General features: G+C 40.6%; 1 protein-coding gene across 1 annotated transcript in view; it reads right to left on the reverse strand.

Annotated features, from left to right (window-relative positions):
- NEXMIF (neurite extension and migration factor) overlaps positions 1 to 19,583 on the reverse strand; it is a 162,753-nt gene extending 143,170 nt beyond the window's left edge. Inside the window, exon 1 of the mRNA XM_004000643.5 lies at positions 19,469 to 19,583. The gene's annotated coding sequence lies outside the window, so the exon portion shown is untranslated. The remainder of the gene's footprint in view (positions 1 to 19,468) is intronic.
- Positions 19,584 to 20,755: the final 1,172 nt, after the last annotated feature.

Here is a 20,755-nt window from a genome sequence, read left to right on the forward strand (position 1 = left end):
CTATTTTACTCACCTAACACATTATTATTCCTACCACCTCCCTCCTCCCAGCTATAGTGTCTCAAACTTAGTAGGTAGTCTTTAAGTATACTGTATCTATGAACAACTGAGCTTCAGATAAATGGAATGAGCGAGCTCCTTTAATATCCCTTCCAGAAACTGAGGACATGTGTCAAATCTCAAGGCAATTCCAAACCATACTGTGTGCCTTTAAGGTAAAGTCTGTCTCTGCCTGACTAAGCTGGGACATTGGTCCTTTTCTGCCCTAGGACTGGAACTTACACAATTGGCTCTCCTAGTTCTCAGGCCTTGGTTTCAGACTGGAAGTATACCAATAGCTTTCCTGGGTATCTAGCTTTCAGACAGCATTTAATGGGACTTCTCAGCCTCCATAATCATGTAAACCAATTATTTCATATATATATATATATATATATAATATAATCTATATATATATATATATATATATATATATATATATATATAATCTAGCTAGCTATCTATTTCTCTGGAGAATTCTGACTAATACAGATTTTGATCAAAAGTGCCCTTCATGAAATTTACAAAAAAATTTGATCATAGATGAATCAAAGTTATAGGCCAAAAGTGTCACAAAGAAAGCCAAGTAAAAGAATGCAAACTGGCCCCTAATGAGGTGAGTTTTAATCCCAGCTCAAAGATTAACTTTCTATTTGGCCAAAAACCTTATTTGCTAACCCAAAAATGGAGGGGGTAAGAGTTAAGCAGATCAGTGCTTCCCAGCCTGAGGTCTCTGGTCCTCTTAACCGACCACAAAGGTAATCATTCGGATCCTTAAGTCACTTTCAGGATTTCAAACTTTAAAGAAAACAGAGTACTTAACTATCATACAGATGCCCCAATTATCTAAATGTCAAGTTTCTTTGTTTTTCCCTGAGTTACAGCAACCAAGCACAATATCATTGGTTATCCATGCTGATCAGAAGGTCTGATGCACACGTGTGTGCACGTGCATGAACATGGAGGAGATATTATTTAATAAATGCAGTTTTTTTTCAGAAGAAAGAAAAGAAGAAGAAGAAGAAAAACTCATAGAAGCCCTGGACCTTATAAAAAAGATATCAGAAGGGTTTGGAAGGGTATGAAAACACTGGGAAGCACTGATCCAGCAGATCCATGGCTGAGTTCCCTTGCAACTCTTTTGGGCTTCCTCATCTACTTGCCTCCCTTGTCTTTTCCAGTGAGAACTGCAATGTTCACTTACCCAAGACACTGGAAAAGATGAAAAATGGAATTCTTGGTCTGCCACCCTCCCTGAGTCTGAGGACAGTTATAAGTTTTTTGCAGTCCCCTTATGCTCCCTACACCCACACATTCAGAACTTATTGGTTAAGTGGGGGCCTTTGGATAGGCAAAAAAAATTGCAAGGTTTCCTAGGGCCAAGCAGGTCAGCATGCAGGCAAGTTCTTTGTAGTCTAGATGCAATAAGTGCCACTTTACATTTCCCAAAGCCTTTGATAGGTGTGGCAGGTTAACACTCCCACAAAGAAGTTGTCTGCCCACTTTGAAGGGGAAATGCTACTATGTGTCTAAAGCCACTCCTTGTTAAAGGCAGCTTTGGCTCAGCAGCTTTTGCTGGGGGTACGGGAAAAGGGTGTGGAAAGAAGCTCCCTTGAATTGAAACTTGAATCTAGGGCTTAAACACAGCTGGGACTTGTTCCAACATTGGCTTCTATGGCCTGGAAACAAGAGCACCTTATGTCCCAGTGAAATGCATGTTTACTGAGCCTTATCCTGCCTATTTCTAAACTTCAATCAACTGCAGAAATAAGCATCCTTAAAAATAAAATCTTTTGGCAGGGGGGAGGGTTCTTTTTACAGGGATTTTTAAAATTATTTCAATTTAAAATCTTAAATATTCCCAATCCTACAGTTCTCACTAATTCATAGACATACAGGCACATGCAAATGAACACACGCGCACGCACACACACACACACACAGCTCCCAGTAAGCTTAGGGCAGAGATGCAGCTAGCCACTGGCATGACCCCTAGCTTTACAGTCCTGTGTAAAAGAATAGAGCTCGTAACTGAAAAGTTGAAACTGTCCAACGCTTCTGAACAACTGCAAATAAACATTTGGCCAATGCAAAGAGAATCAAAGGCAGCAAGGGCCAGCTAGCAAAGAATTAAACTGATTAAAGCAGAAGCGCAGCGAGCTTCAGTGGGCTAAGGTCTGTCTTTCAAGACCCAAGACCAAGAATAACAGTGCTTTCATTTTTTTTAATTTCAGCATGGTGCTTTTTTGCTTGAGCGACTGGCTTAATCTCTCAGTGCTTCGTTGTTTCAAACACATTCAACTGTCTAGAATGATAAACCATCACCTCTGTCTCAGCAGGTCTTGATAGTTGATGCAGTTTTGTGTGTATTACAATAAATACAACCAAAATTGTACTCACCAAATGATAATTGTGTATGTATGTGTATAGAAATGGTGTGGTTTGTTAAGGACAGATGCCTCTCTCTCACACAGTAAATGCTGAAGAAGTTTTAAAGACTGTCATCCTCTTTGTGCTCCAGTTCCGGAAAAATTACACACCCCATCCCACCCCAATGACCAGGGAAAACAACCACTGTCTTTTCCTCAGAGTTGGTTTCTTTGAGCTAATCAGCTCCAGAATTGGATCCTTGTGGGCTTTAACAGCACCTATTAACCTCTGTTTGGAGGTGGAGGAGTCTATTAGGGCATCCCTTGGTCACACCCCAAGCTATTTCAGAGCATAATCTAACTATTCTGAATGAATACTTCAGGAGCAGGAATTGTGGAAATATCAATCTAAATTTTTGTTGTTGTTTTGTCTTTTAGAACAAGATCTGGTCAAAGGACAGGAACAAACTTGCTGGGGATATATACCACAGTCCTCATTTCCTTCTCTACACAAATCCCTGCTTGTGCTATTTTAATGACTAAATAGCAAAGTTGTGCCTTAAAAAATATTCCAATGTAGAAATCTGCCTTTTGAAAACTGTGCAAAATGACATTATAATGTTAAGTGAAAGAAAACCAAGATAGATACAACTACATAAAAATATACAGGAAAAAGATTTGATCAAAATATTAAAATGGGCAGTACGTGATTACTTCATTTTTCTACCCTTCTGTTTTTCCCACACTTTATTAAAATGAATTATTTTTTAACTTTATTTTTTATTTTTTAAAATTTACATCCAAATTAGCATATAGTGAAGCAATGATTTCAGGAGTAGATTCCTTAATGCCCCTTGCCCATTTAGCCCATCCCCCCTCCCACCACCGCTCCAGCAACCCTCAGTTTGTTCTCCATATTTATTAGTCTCCTCAGTTTTGTCCCCCTCCCTGTTTTCATATTATAAAATGAATTATTTTTATGATGAGAAAAATACAGCTTTAGGTTTCTTTTTTCTCTCTTTTCCTTTTTTGAACATGGAAAGGTTTCACATACAGGAGAAGGAGCCAAGAGTCTCAAGTACAATGTTAAATGGAAGTGTGCCCTTGCTAAGTCATTTACCTTCTCTGGGCCTCTGTTACTCACATGAAATGGGGTAGGAGACTGAAAAGAAGGTATCCTTAGATACCCCTCCAATTTTGCTCTTGAATATTTTATGGCAAAAATCACTGGGCTGGTTGAGCTGCCTACAGTCTTTGCAAAGTAAAGTCTACAGTAGGACTTAGGCCTCTCTGGTCCTAAGAGCTATTGGTAGAATTTTCCAATTTTCCTATAATGTGATTATATACTATTTTATAATGAAAAAGTAATGTACATGTCATTGGCTCCAGAGCATGGTTAGAGTGGAAAAGGAAATGTAAAAAGGATAATGAAATACAACCCCAAATAAGATGTTGAATGAACAAAAGGCACACACTCCAGAATGACACATACATTAAGGTATTACTTATGTAAATTAAGAACACAGAAAAATTATATATATTTATTTATATATAGACTATATATTCACATATATAGTCTATATAATATATTAAGTACACACACATACACATATATATATGAATTAAATGGAAGAATGCATACCAAATTCATCTTTGCCTCTGGGAATAGATAGAGAGGAATGGGGCTGGAAATAGGGCCAAAATTTGACTTATCTGTAACATTTTATTTTCCCACTAGAAAAAAATCTAAAGCAAACTTGATGTTAAAAATGGTAACAGAGAACAATCTGGTGGTTGCCAGAGGGGAAGGTGTAGGGATGTGCAAAATAGAGGAGGGGGGTTAAGAGGTATAAAAGTCCAGTTATAAAATAAGTAGGACATGGGGATACAATGTAAAGTATAGAGAGTATAGTTAATAATATGTAATGACTTTGTATGGTGACAGATGGTAGCTAGATTTATTGTGATGATCACCTCATAATATATACAAATGTTAAATCACTATGTTGTACACCTGAAACTAATATAATATTGTATGTCAAGTACACTTGAACAAAAAAATCTTACAATTTTATTTGTCAATTATATTTCAATAAAGATAAAAAACAAAATAAACTTTAAAAATGGTAATATTATTCAACAGAGTAAGTTCTAGAGATCCACTGTTTAACACTGTGCCTATAGTTAAATACTGTATTGTACACTTAAAAATTTGTTAAGTGGGTAGATAAGTTAGCTGTTCTTACCACAATAAAAAAAAGTTAGGTTTGTCAATTCTGAGTAGAAATCTAAGTGTGTTTTTTATTTTATTGATTCTTAGTGTTTTTCAGTACTTTTTCTAATTACTCAAAATAACATGTCATCATTAAAGACAAAAGATTAGATTTATATTTTTCAAAATCTGTGAAATGTTCAGGGATTCTTTTGATAAATGACGAGTGATTTTAATTGCAAAACTTGGAAAATGGAAAGAGAAAAGAGAAAAAAGTAACAGGACAAAGAAAAATGAAAGAGGGGTGTCACTAGGATTAGATTTTTTCCAAAAGTAACTAACAAATTCTTATTTTAGATCATAAACCAAAGACTTAACGAATTACAAACGATTTACAAAATGGGAACTCCTGAGTGTTCCAGCCTCCATCCTCCACCATATATTTAAAACCCCACTGCGTTTCAGTGATTTTTTTCTCTGGACAGAAACTTCCAGTGAGTCTCCTCCAATCGCTTAGCCTTTCAGGGACAAATTTTCCATCTCAGCTTCCAAGGCGACTGTTACAACACCACAAATCACCTTCTGCCATCACTTCTTGAGCCAAATTCTTACTGGTTTCCAGGAATCATATGGGGAATGTGGCTCTCTGAATTTACTGCCTCACAGTACTCAGTTCACAACACTTCTTAAACGAAATGTCTTACTAAAAAAGCTGAACATGCTGAAGATAAAGCTTTCCTTTTTCCCCTACTGGCCTCCCCCAAGATAAATCCCTGTCACAGTCAGAAATGTTATTTTATCCTCCAACTCTGAAGAAATCTCAGTCATCTTGGTTCTTTGCTTCATACTGAAAGACGATTTAATCCATTTGCTTTTATCAACTCAATGTCTCTTGATTTTCCCCATGGCCCCTTTGTCAGCCCTTTTCCCCAAACCCTCCTTGCTTTTTGTGGGCACTTCACAATATGATGTTTTTAAATGGCTCTTCACCCTGACCATCTGCCACACCCAGGAGCCATAACCTCTCTCAGCTGATGTAACTGAAGTGTCGGTTCCAGACTTTGCTCTCTAAGGGTAGCAATGACCTTGCATCCAGCCACACCATATGCCGGGAAAGCCGCTACAGTGAAACAAGTTATGACCCCAGGCAACATCAAGGGGAAGGTTAAAGGTCCTGCTGATAAGTGAGGGGGCGTGTGGGTTACATTGGAAAGGTGGTCATGTAGGAGAAACTGTTAAATGGAATGAGTAAGCACAGGCTTCACAAGTTCAGAAACCAGAATCCTCCTTATCTCACTGTTCAAAAAGACCACTGGTAGAGCAATCTAAGGGAAGGGATCAGAGCTTGGCCTGTAATGATCATTCTGTCCCTGATTTACAGTGTGACTTTGAGCAACTCAATGCAAAGTACCTGAGACTCAATTCCCCCACCTGGAAACATTAGTATCATGGAAATCTCTTACTGTGGGAAAATACCTTAGCGATCAACTCTCAACCAAGCCCTCAATTCATAGTTTAAAAACTCTGAGGTCCAGGGAGGGGAAGCAGCTTGTCATACACGGTCTTCAATATTTACCTTTCCTAAGTCCATGAGGTTGTTTGTGAGGCCAAAAGAAAATCAACATTGGAGCCCTTTAAATTCTCTAGAAGAGAGGGGCTATCGAATTATAAGGTGTTATTATTGGCAGTATTAGTGCCTATACTCCCCTAATGTAATTTAGTCTCTTGAAAGAAGACACGTCAGTCTGAGTTTTCACTTCCACAGGACTATTAAATACACATTTGTCTCCTTCAGCTGGCCATCTCAGCAACAAGCCCAGACAGCAGCTCACTGCCTTATTGTTCACTGCAGCCTCTCCCACCTCAGACTGTCCCAACTGCTTGAGCATCCCTTCTACCTGAGGGTCTGAAAACAGCTGGACCCCTTGCACTCTCTTCTTGGCCCATGTGACCAATGATATCTTATGCCCTGTGACACCCAGCATTTCAGTGCTATAAGTAAATGACATGGAGCAGGGATAAGCTCATTATAAAGGGCTTCTTAGAGGGTTGTTGGGAACGGAGTGAGAGCTACACAGATCAGAAAAAGGCTGAGGAAGTCCAAAAGGACTAAAGGCAAAATAAAGAGCTAGGATCACACTTTTCCTTTAAGTCCATATTATGCCAAATGACTTTTCATTTAAAATAGTAACTTGAGGATGCTCTTGTCTAGTATATGGCCTGGATGCCTGAGGCAGTTCTGTGGATTTTTCAGTCTAATAAACTGGATTTTCAGAAAATAAAGGACCCTTATTCCTGACATTAGCTGCATCCACTTTGGGCTTCCATTAGCCAATGGGACTCCATGCTGGAAGATATCAAAGTCATACCTAATGGTAGAATGTAGAGGTGAAAATCAAAAGGAGAGTTTAGTCCACCTACCTGTTCCTTAGCATATTTCATTGGTTGGTTAGAAGGAACTTGGCCTTGATGAATCATGAATCATTGGGGTCAGCAATATCATGACATCACCACCTTATCTGAACAGTAAATAAATGGGTCTTTACATTTATTCAGGTGCTAAATATACAGATATATGTAGCAACCAAAGGATTTTTGAAATAGGGCAAAAAAAAAAAAAAACCCACAGTGGCTTATAGGAAAAGGGTGAAGTCAGTGGCAAGGAAGGTTGATTCCAAGTTCTCTTCCCAGATCTATATAGCAGTATCCTGATCCTTTGGCTTCTCTGCTTAACTGGTGACCATTGTCTTCAAAATTAAATAGCATATTTGGATCCTTCTTGAGAGAAAAAGTGGCAAATTAGATTTTGGTTGCTCCCACCATATCATTTCCATATCTTTGAGTAAGAGACCAGGTACACTCACCTCTTCCCCACAAACACACATACATAAGGATCTAGGTGAGCTAGCCTAGGGTTTAACACATTGGCCTTGGGTTATAGAGCATGTTTACCTTTCTCTTTACCATGCAACTTTCAAATTGCTTCCTCTTCAGATGTGTATGTGTTTTTGTTTAGCTTTAAGTCAAACCACATAAATATGAAAACCTCATTGTAGCACTGGCACAATTCCCCTTCCTTTCATCTATTTAGCCAAATGGATTTGACTAGGTCATTTATGAAACATCTTAACATGTCAAGGCTACAGCTTTGCACATTTAGGATTTGCTATAGGAAAAAGCAGTGTGACTTTTGTACCATACATACAACACACCTTCAATAAGCAGTGAGCATAGCTCTTTCCTTCCCAAGGGGTACAGTAGATAGGCAGCCCATAAAAACAAGCACACAGAGGGGTGCCTGGGTGGCTCAGTCGGTTAAGCGTCCGACTTCAACTCAGGTCACGATCTCGCGGTCCGTGAGTTCCAGCCCCGCGTCGGGCTCTGGGCTAATGGCTCGGAGCCTGGAGCCTGCTTCTGATTCTGTGTCTCCCTCTCTCTCTGCCCCTCCCCCGTTCATGCTCTGTCTCTCTCTGTCTCAAAAATAAATAAACGTTAAAAAAATTAAAAAAAAAAAAAACAAGCACACAGAGATGTACACACAAACAGAGAGCCAGTAAAGAAAATGTTACTGAACTGCCCCAAGGGGAGATCAAAAACACTGAATCTACACTGAGGACACCCTTATAAGTGTAAGGAAAGAAGGCTTTGAGAAAGCAACTGTTATGCCAGCGCACAAAGAAGCTGTGTAACACGGTCTACTGATTTTCTGAGCCTTGGACAAAAAGCGCCAAAAAGTCAACATGGACCTCTGTGAAGGACAGAGCTCTTTCACAAATGCTTCCCACTTGCCTGAGCAGGCTGGAAGCCTCAAGGATCAGAGCACTGGGGCCACAAAGATGCCAGATAACCCCTAGATTCTAAAAACAAAATGGAATGAATACCCTTTTCATAATCTGCTCTTTCCTGTTAATATTTCCTCAATCAATGGTAATTTCAATCATGGAGATGGAGTGAGTTTGTTGCTATGAATAGACTAACTTCTCCCCAATAGGGGATACTGTCTCTTTAACCAAATGGAGTGGTACAGGAATCTGCAGCATGTCACTCCATCTCTCTTACAAGAGTCAAGAGGAAAAAATTTGGTTAATACTATGATACAGTTTCTACCAACTCTGCTGGGTCCATACTGTCCAGGTAGGTTCCCTGCGGCCCATATCTCCCTAGCACTCATCTCTGCCAAAATGGCAGAGGCATTAGAATTATCTCACAAACATTTTAAAGTAGCCACAATAAAAATGCTTCAATGATCAATTACTCTCTTGAAACAAAAAATAAAGTCTCAGCAAAGATACAGCAAAGGAAACAATCCAAAAAACTAAAAGGCAACCTGCAGAATAGGAGAAGATATTTGCAAATGACATATCATATAAAAGCTTAATAGCCAAAATCTATAAAGAACTTACCAAACTCAACACCCAAAAAACATATAATCCAGTGAAGAAATGGGCAGAAGACATGAATAAGCATTTTTCCAAAGAAGACATCCAGATAGCTAACAGACACATGAAAAGATGCTCAACATCACTCATCATCAGAGAAATATAAATCAAAACCACAATGAGATACCACCTTACACCCGTCAAAATGGCTATAATTAACAACTCAGGAAACAACACATGTTGGAGAGGATGTGGAGAAAAGGGAACCCTATTGTACTGGTGGTGGAAATGGAAACTGGTGTAGCCACTCTGGAAAACAGTGTGGAGATTCCTCAAAAAATTAAAAATAGAACTACCTTATTACCCAGCAATTGCACTACTAGGTATTTATCCAAAGGATCCAAAAATACTGATTGGAAGAGACACATATACTCCAATGTTTATAGCAGAGCAATCAACCAAATTATGCCAAATTATGGAAAGAGCCCAAATGTCCATCAACTGATGAATGGATTAAGATGTGGCATACACACACACACACACACACACACACACACACTGGAATACTACTCAGCAATGAGAAAGAATGAAATCTTGTCATTTGCAGCAACGTGAATGGAACTACAGTGTATTAGGCTAAGCGAAGTAAGTCAGTCAGAGAAAGACAGTTTTCATATGATTTCACTCATATGTAGACTTTGAGAAACTTAACAGGTGAACATTGGGGAAGGGTAGGAAAAATAATATAAAAACAGAGAGGGAGGCAAACTATAAGACTCTCTTAAACACAAAGAACAAACTGTGAGTTCATGGGGGTAGGGATGGGTTAAATGGGTGATGGGCTTTCAGGAGGGCACTTGTTGGGATGAGGACTGGGTGTCATATGTAAGTGATGAATCACTGGGTTCTATTCCTGAGGCCAAGACTACACTGTATGTTAACTAACTTGATAATTAAAAAAAAAAGTCTCAGCAAAGAAACAGAAGATACATGGAATAACCAAGTAGAAATTTTAAAAATGAAAAATAAAATAGCTGAAATAAAAAAAAATTCTCAAAAGATGGGCTCTATAACAGAATGGAGAGGACTGTGGAAAGAATTAGCCAACGTGAAGATAGAATAATAGAAATTATTCATCTGAACGACAGAGGAAAACAATCTGAAAAAAATGAACAGGGCCTCAGGGACCTGTGAGACTATAAAAAATATCTAACTTTCCTGTCATCAGAGGGGCCTGGAACAACAAAACATATGAAGGCAGGACAGAAAAGGTATTGAAATGAATAATGGCTGAAAACTTCCCAAATCTGGCATAACACATACACCTATAGATTCAAGAAGCTGGGAGTATTTCAAACTGGATGAACCCAAAGAAATCTATGTCACAACAGAGCATAGTCAAACTCCTGAAAACTCTAAAGACATGTGGAAAAAAGGATCTTGAAAGCAGTGAGAAAGAAATGATGCCTTACCTCCAAGGGAAAACCAATTTGAATGATTTCTCATCAGAACCCATGGAGGCCAGAAGGCAGTGGCACAACTTTTTCAAGTGATGAAATCAAAAGAGCTGTAAACTCAGAATTCTACATCCTGTGAAAATATCTTTTAGGAATAAAGGGAAAATTAAGAAATTTTCAGATAGAGGAAAACTAAGAGAATTTGTTGCCGACAAACCTGCACTAAAAGAATAGCTAAAGGAAGTTCTCTAAATGGAAAGAAAATATAAAAGAAGGAATCATGGAACCTCAGGAAAGAAGGAAGAACAACAGAAAAAGCCAAAGTAAGAGTAAATACAATTAACTTTGCTTCTCCTGTTGAGTTTTCTCAATTATGTTTGACAGTTGAAACAAAAACTGTAACACTGTCTGATGTAGTTCTAAATATATGCAGAGGAAGTCTTTAATTCAACAATATTATAAGTAAAGGAGGATAAAAGGTAAAGTTTAGTCAAACAGGTAAAATGTTGATACTAGTAGATTGTGATAAGTTATGTACAGGCACTCTGGAAGATAATTCTGAAGTTTCTTAAAAAACTAAACACACACTTATCATATGATTCAGCAACCACACTCTGGGCTGAGAGAAAACTCTCAGTTGTCTCCTGAGAAATGAAAACTTATGTTTACACAAAAACCTGTACACTAACCTGTACAGCTTTATTTGTAAGAGCCAAAAACTGGAGACAACCACAATATTCCTCAAAAGGTAAGTGTTAAACAAACTGTGATAATTCATACCATGGAATACTGTTCAGTGGTAAAAAGGAATGTACTGTTTATACACAAAACAACTTGGATAGATCTCAAGAGAATTATGCTGAATAAAAAAGCCAACCTGAAAAAGTAACATACTCTCTGACTCCATTTATATAATATTTTTGAAATGACAAAATTATAGATATAGAAAAAAAGATTAATGATTGTCAGGGGTTAGGGATAGTAGGGGTGAGGGACGTGAGTGCGACTACAAGGTAAATAAATGGATAGCACAAGAAAGATCTTTTGTGGTGATGGAAAAGTACTTTATTTTGATTGTAGCAGTGGTTACACAAATCTACACATGTGATAAAATGACACAGAACTACACACACCCATTGTTCCAGTGTCTAGTTCATGATTTTGATCTTTTACTATACATGTATATGTAAGATGTAACCACTGGGGGAACAGGGTGAAAAGTATATAAGACTTCTCTGTCCTTATGACATCCTGTGAATCTACAATTATTACAAAAGGAAAAGAAAAAAAATCAAGTCACTGTGGTAAGCAGAGTAATGATCCTCCAAACTAGTCCATATCCTACTTCTAGAACCTGGAAATATGTTAAGTTATATGTCACAAGGGGAATTAAGATTGCAGATGGAATTAAGTTTGCATATCGACCAACCCTGAGATGAGGAAATTATTGTTTTATCCATCCAGGTAGCCCTAATGTAATTACAGAGGTCTTTAAAAGTGGAAGAGGGAGACAGAAGCATGAGAGTCAGAGAAGGACATGTGACAATGAAAGCAAGATTGAAGGAATGCAATGTAAGGAGTCAACCTACCATTGTTGACTTTGAGGATGGAGGGGCCTCATGAGCCAAGAAATGTAGGCACACTCTAGAAGCTGGAAAAATAGAGGAAAAAACTCTCTCCTAGAACTTCCAGAAAAAAATACAGCCCTGTCCACACCTTGATTTTAGCCCAATGAGACCTTTTTCAGATTCCTGACCTCTGTAACTATGGGAAAATAAATTAATGTTGTTTATAAACTACTAAGTTTTTGGTAATTTGTTACAGCAGCCATAGCAAACAAATACAACCACCAACTAGTGGTTAAAAGTTCATTCACTCAAAGATGGATAATGGGCTTTTGCAGAGTACACTCAATTCAAGTCACTCATGATTCAAAAGTCAATAACTATGTACTATAACCTTAATAGTTTATACATCATGGCTAATGCCATTTGCAACTCCACATCACCAATGATAGCAATGATAGAAATCTTGCTTCAGAATTGCAGGGAAAAGAGGCATGTTACTCCCTATTAAATAAGGCCTGCTAAGTCAATGAGGAAATAAGAACAGAAGCATTTGTGCCATGAAGGCTGGAAATCTTGCCTCAAACTAGCTACAGATAATATCTGTTTGCAATGAATTTATTTGCTGTGTTAAAAAAAACAGGGCATCTACACTTATTTTCTAATGAGATAATATATAAATAATAGAAAAATGCACCAAATTAGAAAAATGATGGGATAAATTAATACAGATGACAAAAAGACTCAACTAGGAACAAAGCTAATTTCCTATAAGACAGGAGAATCTGTTTTAATATTTTCTCTGTCCCCAGTATTTCAGTGCTTAGCACATAGTAGGTGCTCAATAAATGTTTGCTTAATTAAAATAGATATGATGATTAATGACCCAAATTTAGTATTCTATTAGCCCTAATGCTCTGCCATACTCCAAACTGCTAAGATAAGAAGCAGAGACAAGCAATAAACATTCATTTCTGGATAGGAATACCACCTATTCCTACCACCCCAACTGCAAGGCACAGATGTGGCATATATTCTTGTTTGGAGAGCTTAAGAAGCTATGACTTTAATATACGTTAGATCTCCAGTAGAGTTAATAATGCAAAAGGCCCATAAGTACCAGGTATCCTCATAAGGATATCTGGATACCACCTTCTTCTCTGATTCCACCTAACAATCAACATCAGGTCCATTGGCTAAGATAAATATACAAAGAGAGATAGAGGAAAGAGAGATGATGGGGGTAGGCAAATATGCATGAGCCTTTATGGAATATATTTTATATATTAATAATGAATTTGTGGAGAGTGTTGAACAGACATTGTTAAGATTCTGAATGTTGGGGCGCCTGGGTGGCGCAGTCGGTTAAGCGTCCGACTTCAGCCAGGTCACGATCTCGCGGTCCGTGAGTTCGAGCCCCACATCGGGCTCTGGGCTGATGGCTCAGAGCCTGGAGCTTGTTTCCGATTCTGTGTCTCCCTCTCTCTCTGCCCCTCCCCCGTTCATGCTCTGTCTCTCTCTGTCCCAAAAATAAATAAATGTTGAAAAAAAATAAAAAAAAAAGATTCTGAATGTTGACAAATCAAGGATTTGGAGACACTGTCCTTGACTTGTTTTTAGCGAGAATAGTAAGTCAAAGTGAGTGCTAGGTAATTTCTTTTTCACAATAAAAAAATACCCGTGATGGCTAATCAGGAAAATGCTTGTAACAGTAGCTGAGAGCTGTGGACCATAAGTATATTAATAACAGGCTTTCTTGAAAGAATAATTTTCATGTCTTCCATTTCAAGCTACCATGACCATAACAGTCATGCAACAGGAATTATTGAGGAATTCTTATAACAACTAAGAAAAGGCTAGTGCAGAGGTTTTTAAGTCAGAATGTATGGCTGGACTTCCTAAAAATGTATGCAAGTATCATATATGTAAATGTGCACTTTTCTGAAGACAGTCTCCTTGACATTCATTGAATTTTCATAGGGTTTCATGCCAAAAATAAGGGTCACGAACCACTAAGCTAGGTGGTGATGGCCCACTTTTTCTGCTCCTTTACTTAGTAAGGCATGTCTTTAGAATGTGTTCCAGTTACTTAGTAACTAAAGAGACAGAAGGTCTCTGTTCAAGCAGGTTACTCAGACCTGGTCTCTAGGTTAATAAATCACATGCATGTTTGGAATAATATGGCAAATATTGGGAAGGAGGCCAGAAAGAATTTAGTAGCACCACGAAATTTAGGTTACTGAAATAGTCAGGAAACAAAAGATACTATTAATGTTTTGACTCAAACAAACAAATTCACATGTGGATTTTACTTTTGGGATCATCACCCAGATACTCCACCAGGTTCTGGACAATCTCCCAAACCCTAAATATCAGCTGATAGGTACATGTTCAGGAAATGTGGACCCATTTTAACACTGGCCTAAGTAAAGCTCAATTACTAAAGGGAAGTTTGAAAACATTTGCAAAAGCAACTCTAAATAGCTCCACATTTTCTTCTTGTTTGCATTATTTCTTTTTCCATAGCAGGCCAGATTTGACCTGTGGACCACAGTTTCTTTTGACCCCTGCCCTAGATCAATGAAAGCCAATCAGAGATATTTAGAGCTGAAAAGTAGTTTAAAAGGCCATCTTGTCCATTACAGAAAAAGCAAATGGAAATATATATAATATCTATATATGACATATACATATAGATATGGATAAAATTTATATATTTATATTTGGAAAGACCACATGCAAACTATTCATGACAGACAGAAAAGTGTGCAATTCTCAAAACATATTTGAAAAAGATGACTTCACACTTCCATTGGTACCACCCTCTTTTGTCTTACAACAGCCCTGGTAAGGATGATCTTTCTAACAAACCCAAATACTTCCTGATATGCTTTAAGTTTATTACCTATCACCAGTCTTTCATGAAAGTAAGAATAGCCATGCTCCAGCATGCAGATTGCACCTCTTTGTATGTTTGATTTAAAGGTAGCTTATAGTTAGGATGACCATAGAATTTTTTGTCCAAACTGGGATGCTTTTGTGGGTAAAATAAGTATGTTGGGACAAGAGGTATAAACTATAATATATGGCCACCCTGCTTAAAGTCCTCCATAGAGGAGATGGTTTAACTTGCCCCAAAGAAAATGAATCTCTGTGCCTTTTCTCAATGGAGTATGGCTTCTCATTACTCTTGCAGTCAGGCCCATGGTATAATCTTGGTCTCTAATCTCTAAACCCTCTGAGGTTAAATATTAGGAGTACCTCCTTGCTTAAGCAGTTATGTAATACTTGAAATGGGCTACTAAAGGAGAAAGGTATAACTTTTTAAATGCGGTCTGAGGGTGTTTGACAAAAATAGTAGATAATTGTTTATATCAAAATAATCTTACTGGGTAAGATGACCCATTGAAGTCCCTTTTAGAAAAGTAAAAATTATGTGCATAGTAGTTGGTCTTGAAGACTTCAGTCCTTTTACAACCAGAGAACAAGGGAGGGAAAGACATCAGGTCATAGGGTTTATCTACATAAAAAGAGGCCAAAAAGAGCACACTCCCTAGCAGAGGCCTGTGAATCACCCGTGGGCAATGAAGGACTGAGGGGAAGAGAGACAAAGAGCACCCCTTACCTGTAGCTTGCCTGGGAAATGTGCTACCATCAGTATAAGGCAGCTTCTCCCCTCTACCCTCCATTCTCCAGGCTGACACCATCCCAGACCAGATTTCTCCAAGGTTGTGATATGCTTATTGATGCACAAGACCAGTGTTGCTTGGGAAAGGAATATTGCCCTCTGCCTGAAATTAAAGGTAGGGCCAAGTGATGCAGTCTCTGATTCAGTGCCCTTTGTTTTGTTTTCAAGCAGCCCTGGAAAAGTGGCATAAAGAGCAGTGCCAGTTCTTTATGTCCAACTCCTATGGCCCCATGGTTTTAAAGGGTACTTTATGGTGGAGAACCTGTTAGTGGGAGAGCTAGTTGATGGGCAACTTTTCATAGGAGGTAAAGGGGAAAAATAAAGAAAAAAATTAAAGTGTTCAAACTTGAAATCTTTCTTTTTCCCGTGCAAAGTTGTTTTTATTAAAGCACAGGGACAGGGCCCGTGGGCAGAAAGAGCTGCACTATGATTGTGAGGAGTGATTGATTGTATACTTTTAAGTTGGGCGGTAGAGATAAAGGAAGTTTCTAAAGTGATTTTTATATGTTAAAGAAGACTTATAGGATCCTGAAAGTCTGGCTATTGTCACTGAAATCTTTAATATGGGAAAAGCAGAGAAGCCAGATGACCTACTCCTTATTTTATCATTTTTCTTGCCTATCATCCACTTTGGTTCTTCTCTCCTTTTGCCAACTACAAGCAAGAACACTTAATCATGTATGTGTCACCAGACAAATAAGTTTAAAGATAAGGTAACAAACAAAGGCCAGTTAAAATCTCCTCTCCCCTTACAAAGGGATTTAGACCAAAAAAAGTGTTCATTAGAACTGGACTTAGGAGCAGAGAAACTGTAATTAGTGAATGCTTTTTGGTTAAGCTAGTCCCACTTGGTTAAGTAAATACTTTGGAAAAACCGAGACCTCCATGGTGATTGTGTCAGAAATCCATGAGCTCGTTTTTGAGTGTTTAAATTCCAGCACTATCATTTTCCTCATCTCTTTTCTCCCACTACTAAGGCAACACCATCATATCTTAAGTTCTCTGCTCACTGGGTACTTTACAGATAATCAGAAGATCGTGAAAAAATGAAAAAGAGAGAAAAGAGGCAGTGAAACAGAGAAAAAGTGACAGTGTTCTGCTCTTGTTTGACTTTGACAACAGGGTGTTATAGGTTTGCGTGTGCATGTGCGCTTGTGTGTTTTAAAAAGCATTGATGCATCAAAGATTTATTCACTGAACAGGTTGATTTATTTAACAGACTTGACAGATGTCAAATTCTACCATGTGCTTACATAATTGTTACCCATTAATCAAAGCTATTATTTAGCCAAATATTTGTTTTAAAAGTATTTTCCTTTAAATGACTTTCTCTAGTCCACTGCACAATCAATCAGTGGTTCATTTTTATTCTGTTCTGTTAACAACAGCTATTTTAAATTTAATCTTCCTAGGGCCATTTCATCTCCACCCAAAATCTATTCCTTTTTTTCCTAGTAACAAATTTCTAGTTAAAATCACATCATAGGGAAAAATTTTTAAATATGTACAATGTCCTTTCATGTTATTCTATTTTACACTCTTGATTTCCAAAAAAAAAAAAAAAAAAAAAAAAACAGTTTCTCAACATATTGTTAAAATCACAGATCTGAATACTGTTAACCTAAGAAACTGGCTTTAAGGACAAAAGGACATGATTTTATGTGTGTGAGTGTGTATTTGTGAAGTGTGGAAGGTGGCTGGGACAGCTAGGGGACAGCAAGTGTGTAATTAGAATAAAAGGAAGTAAATAGAGTCAAATTTCAAGTCTTAAATTTTGTTGAATCACCCTACTCCATCTGAACACATGTGCATAAAAATTATATTTTGTTCAACTCAAATGCATGCAATCTTTCTAGATTCTGTGGAAGGTAAAATATTGGAAGGTATTTCTGAGAAACAAAAATGTCTAATCACTAGCTACCAGTTTGAGTTCTTCTATTGAAATATACCATTTGGAAAAGCAAGAGGCTCATTTTGACCTCCCAGATCAAGGAGTGTGAAGACTTTAAGAAAGATGGGGGGGGGGGGGGGGCGGGGAGGAAGGGAAATCCCACCACCACACAAGTAAGTCTTTGACCTAGTAAGCAAATACGTTTTTGTTGTTACTGTTGGGTAAAATGTACAAGTCTTCCAGAAATTAGACACTGTAATAAAAATGTACCAGCCCAAATTTAAATTGCTCACTAGACAGATGGTTAATTATATTCACAGCCACATATTTCACTGGGATAGTTTCAGACACTCAGCCAGTTTTATTTGATTAGCCAGTTTCCCTGTTAATATGTAAAATGACAGTTACTTAGGGCTTTTCTGTTCCCTTCTAAAAATATATTTTAAATAAGTGTAAATTCTCCTCAGTCATGAGAACGTCACTGCTGTAAATAAAATGTTTGGTTATGGCACCCTATTTGTAAAAGATGTAAGGCATATTCGTCCCCTGAAACCTAAACTGTTTCTATAGTTCAGAGAAGACTATTGGAACACCTTTTCTCACCAAACAAAATATTTCAGGAACTATCTGAACACTCTGCTCCTCCACCAAAAACAACCGTGGAGATATTCAAATGACTGGTTGACAGGCTTTTGATGCTTTTAAAAAACAGCCCTAGCAGCCCTACACACAAATCATGTCTCTTCAGATAAGAGTCTAGAAAATGGAACGTTAGGAAAAGGCCACATAGCTAAGTACTATGCTGTGCACAGAATTCAACAATATGCTGGGAGCCAAAACCCAAAAGCAAAATATGAAACCTACTGATTCCAAAACGCAATCAGAAGCTCGACAAAAAAATCAAGTATGTCGATGTTGAGATGGAGAGGCCAATTTTTTTTTTTTAACTTCGAAAAAGATTGGAAACCTTGCGCGAGTGATTCGGTCCCTCACGAATCAGACAGAGAAGCAGTCATGCTGAAACCACTGGATTCCTCAGCAGAACGGCGCCAACTCAGCGGCGCGATTTCCATACTTTCCCAGAGCGGGCCGGCTCCTCACTCAGGCTCGCGGCCTCCCGCCCCACCGGGTGTGCCAGACCCAAGCGGACCTATGCAGAGGGGCGCGGCAGAGCGAAGCACCAGAAGCCGCGCAGGATAGTGTCAATTCGATTGCCAGCGAAAGCGGGAAGGGGCCGAGGGCCAATGTTTGCAAAGGTGACAAGCTAGGCGAGGCTCTTTAGGACCCCCAACATAAGCCCGCCCGCGGCCCTTGGTCGGGCGGTGTGTGCTGGGGAGCGCTCTGTGGTTGGCAGGGGAGCCCCAAGCGTGTAGGGGGCGCTGGCGACCGTACTTCGCACCTCTGCCGCTTTGGCCCTAGCTCCCAGTCGCGGCCGCCGCGTGGGTTTTCCCGCTCGCACGGAAGCGTGTGGTCTTGGTGCCAGTTTCCTGGCCAGGATCTCTTCGGCACCAGCCCGAAAGAAGACGGCACACTGCAGTCTCCGATGCCCGGCTGCGTGCGTGCGAGCGCCACGGCTCTGGCCCGCTCGCTTCCCCTCCCCCCTCTCCCGGCGCGAGCACAGAGGCCTTTCCTAGATTGCAGTGCCTGTCAGGGTTGGCCGAGATCTCTCGCCCTTGCTGCCTCGCTCCCTCGTATACAAACACACACATGTACGCCATTCTCACACAGAGGTCCTCCCTTCCGTTTTCCCTTCCTCCTCTTTTGGCTCGGCTGCTCCCAATTCGTTCCACCCCTTGCCACCTCCACCTCGAGCCAGCCAGGGAGCCTGCGAGAAGGCCAGGGAGCTGGATGGCAACGCTGGTACTCACCTCACAGGCCGCCTGAAGAGGCGCAAGTCGCTGGCGGGCTCAGGCAGCGGGCGCTGGAACTAGCGCGGTCGCAGTCAAGGCAGGGCTGTCGCTGTCGCCGCAGCTGCTCTAGCCGCCGCCGTCGCCGCCGCCGCTGCTACTGCTGCCGCCGCCGCCGCCGCCTCTGCCTCAGCTCCATGCGCCAGGCCCGCCAGGTGAACGCGCCTGTGTCCCTCAGGCGCCACCGCCGCCGCCGCCGCCGCGGTGCTAGATGGAGTCAGAGCTGTCAGGCTCTGGCCCTGAAACTCAGCGCCTCAGTGACTATGGGCTGCTCCCGGGGTCTGTGTTTCGGGTGTACCACCGCTCGCTCCGGCCGGGACTATCTCAGCAGCCGGCTGCGCGTGCGGCGCTGGAGCCCTCTCAGTGCGGTGGCTGCGGCGGTCCGCGGGAGGGAGAGAGAAGGAGGGCGGCTGCTACTGTCGCTGTAGTCGTTAAAGCTATTGCTAAATGCTGCTACTGCCGCTACTGCTACTGCTACTGGTGTGGCGGTGGCGGCTGCTGATGCTGATGCTGATGCTACTGGTTTTCCTTCCCGGGTTCTCCCCCTGCCTCGTCCCCCCTCCTCCTCCCCTTTCTCCTCCTCCTCCTCCTCCTTCCCCTCCCTCCGCTGCTTTTCTCAGAGCCTTGGCGGGCGCTGCCTGGTCTCCTCTTCTCCCTGAGATGCCTCTGCCCATTCAGAAAGGTGCCCAGAGTGGGACTGCCTCAGCTGCCACCATCGCTATTGCCCCTGCTATTGTTTCCTCCAAAACGGTTGTTCTTGCTGGCTGCGTTCTACCCCCATCTCCCTTCCCCACCACAGCCTTCCCTTTCCATCCTGCTCTCTCTACCTTGTCTACGGTCCCTTCCCCATGTACCCCCCTCCCACTCTGTCCGTCTGTCCCTCCCTCCCCTCAGGCGCCCGGGAGCGCGCACTGCGCGGCCACCTGTCATAAAGGGCGCGCACCCCCCTTCCCCACCCCACCCCGCCCCCCACTCACATTCTTGCAGCTAGCCTAGTGCACCGCGCCCGTGGCGAGTTCTTCCCTAGGCATACTCACAGCTGGACACCACTCTCCCACATCTTTTAGAGCAGTTATGTGTACAGAGAGGGGCGCTCTGAAGTTTGGGGAAGAAGAGTCCAATGGCTTCCTCCACCAAGCATCTAACCATTCAATCTCTACCTACCCTTAACTTCAGAGCCTAGGCCCCCAGGGGGGTGGGTCATGAAGGATTGGATGAAGGGCCATTCCCCAGAGAATTGGAGAAGGG

Source organism: Felis catus, chromosome X (genome assembly GCF_018350175.1).
Source record: "Felis catus isolate Fca126 chromosome X, F.catus_Fca126_mat1.0, whole genome shotgun sequence".
Taxonomy (NCBI): domain Eukaryota; kingdom Metazoa; phylum Chordata; class Mammalia; order Carnivora; family Felidae; genus Felis; species Felis catus.